This window comes from Trachypithecus francoisi, unplaced genomic scaffold (genome assembly GCF_009764315.1).
Source record: "Trachypithecus francoisi isolate TF-2019V2 unplaced genomic scaffold, Tfra_2.0 Lachesis_group4, whole genome shotgun sequence".
NCBI classification, from domain to species: Eukaryota; Metazoa; Chordata; class Mammalia; order Primates; family Cercopithecidae; genus Trachypithecus; species Trachypithecus francoisi.
In genome coordinates this window covers 10,469,353-10,472,077 of record NW_022681469.1, presented here as the reverse complement: position 1 = coordinate 10,472,077, position 2,725 = coordinate 10,469,353, and the positions used below count along the sequence as shown (strand labels likewise).

General features: G+C 47.6%; 1 pseudogene; it reads left to right on the top strand.

Moving 5' to 3' along the window:
- The first annotated feature begins 1,999 nt into the window (after positions 1 to 1,999).
- Positions 2,000 to 2,439, top strand: LOC117073397 (annotated as a pseudogene).
- Positions 2,440 to 2,725: the final 286 nt, after the last annotated feature.

The following is a 2,725-nucleotide window of genomic DNA, read 5'->3' as shown; positions in this document are numbered from 1 at the left end:
CACTGCACTCCAGCCTGGGAAACAAAAGGAGACTCCATTTCAAAAAAAAAAAAAAAAAGAGGTTGTACCATGTCATGGAGCCCAGTATTAGTGTCTGCTGCTGACAGGCAGAGTAGGAGTCAAATTAGCCTTAGTGATCCAATTCTGTCAGGCACATTCACAACCTCTACCTCTCCCACCAAAGTTATTCCCCTGGTCAACCCATGGTGTGAACACTGGGCTGGCCAAGGACAGCAGCTGGCTGACATCAAGGTGAGTCGTGCTGTCCATCTGCTTATCGCGTGCCTCCTCTAAAGTGGATGTTCCTGGCTGGGCCTCGATGATGATACCAAAAGTCTCACACACTGGGTGACTCCCCAGGTCCACCTGCAGGCCTCTTTCCCAAATTCCTTCGCAGATCACTTCTTCCAGGGTCCTGACAAACCAGGCAAGGCTTAGCCACTGCTCAGGAGGCCAAGTGCATCCTTACCTGGGGCACTTTTCTCCACATGAAGCAGAAGCTCTGTGGAGAGGGTTTGCGCTCACCACAAACTTCAGGGCCACTTCTGAGTCAGGCAGTCCTGCAGTAGGAGTCCAACCTTCCACAAACCAGGCCCAGATTGTTTCCTCCATCAGCTGGTAATAGGGAGCACCGCACAGGGCCATGGATAGAAGCTTGGGAGAAGAGTGGATGCAAGAGCACTGAATGACATGGGGTCTGGACCACCTCTTTGTGTAACTTCCTTCTGCCCCAGCCATGCTCAGATTCCATCCTGGATGCAGCACTTTCACCTTATCCTAGACCACTCTGTGCTCACGCCACTTTATGACTTGGTAGACCTGACAGCACCACAGCAGCCAACTTGTGACAGGTACTCTGCTCATATGTCGGTTGATATCCATAGTCAAAATATACTTCGTGCCTGTATTAGTTCGTTTTCCCACTGCTAATAAAGACAGACCTGAGACTGGGTAATTTACAAAGGAAAGAGGTTTAATGCACTCACAGTTCCACATGGCTGGGGAGGCCTCACAATCATGGCGGAAGATGAAGGAAGAGTGAAGGGACGTCTTCAATGAGGCAGGCAAGAGATTTTGTGCCGGGAAACTCCCCTTTATAAAACCATCAGATCTCGTGAGGCTTATTCACCATCATGAGAACAGCATGGGAAAAACCCGTCCCCATGATTCCATTACCTCCCACCAGGCTCCTCCCAAAACATGTGGGGGCAGATGATCACCATTCAAGGTGAGATCTGGGTGGGGACACAGAGCCAAACCATACCAGTGCCCAACAGCATAAGAAGAGCTTTTTCCAAGGATGTATAGTTTTCCTCCCCAGGTGGCATGGCCTTGTTCAGAATTTTGGAGTCTACACTGACATGCTCTTAATGGGGTTTGCCAAGAGACAGTGTCTTTATCAAGCATGGATTCCTCTAGCATTGTGGGATCTGCTGAGCTATATGGCCCCAGTAGCAGGGTCATTTGTTCCACAGCTTGGACCTGCTGCTAAGTCCTCTCTTGCTCTGGGGCCCACTCAGAAGTAACTACCCTCCATATGCAGGTACTTGCTGGGTGTCAGAGAGAAAATCACTGGAATTAATAAGTCTGAAATGGAAAAAGGATCCAAGAGCAATGCCAGCATCTGCCACAGAAGGCAAAAACTCCGCACTCTTTTAAGTGATTTTCATAAATCATAATAGTAAATTTAGTAGATCAAATTTGCTTACATGTTGTAATGCTTGTCTAAATACCAGAGAATACTCAAAGAATTCAAGATTACAGATTATTACCACACCTATATAAACACACCTAAACTGAATGCAGTGTGACTCACACCTGTAATTCCAGCACTTTGGGAGAGTGAGGTAGGAGGATCACTTGAGGCCAGGAGTTCAAAACCAACCTGGGCAACATAGTGAGACCCCCGCCCCATTTCTACAAAAATAAAAATTAAAAAGTTAGCCAGTCTCTCTTCCTCCATGCTGCCTACAGAGGTGACAACCATCTACTTGACACGATGGCTGACCTCAGACCCTTCATGAAGCCCAAGGTTGTCAAAAAGAGGACCAAGAAGTTCATCTGGCACCAGTCAGATCGATATGTCAAAATTAAGTATAACTGGTGGCAACCCAGAAGTATCGACAACGAGGTTTGGAGAAGATTCAAGGGCCAGATCTTGATGCCCAACGCTGGCTATGGGAACAAAAAGAACAAAGCACATGTCGCCCAGTGGCTTCTGGAAGTTCCTGGTCCACGACGTCAAGGAGCTGGAAGTGCCGCTGATGTACAACAAATCTCCCTGTGCGGAGACGGCTCACAGTGTTTCCCCCAAGTACCGCAAAGCCATACGGAAAGAGCGGCCCAGCTGCCCTCAGAGTCACCAACCCCAATGCCAGGCTGTGCAGCAAACAAAATGAATACACAGCTCATGGGCACACGTTATTTATGTTTAAATAAAACCATTAAGACTGCCAAACATTTAGCCAAGTATGGTGGCACACGCCCGTAGTCCTAGCTACCCGGGAGGCTGAGGCGCGAGCACTGCTGGAGCCCAGGAGTTTGGAGGCTGCAGTGAGCTATGATTCTGCCACTGCACTCTAGCGTGGGTGATAGAGTGAGATCCCATCTCTAAAAATAAAATAAGCTAAAATAATAACAAATAAACACACCTTAAAATGTGAACTATTTCTTCATCATCTGTATTAGTCAGGATTCTCTTAAAAGGACAGAACTAATAGGATAC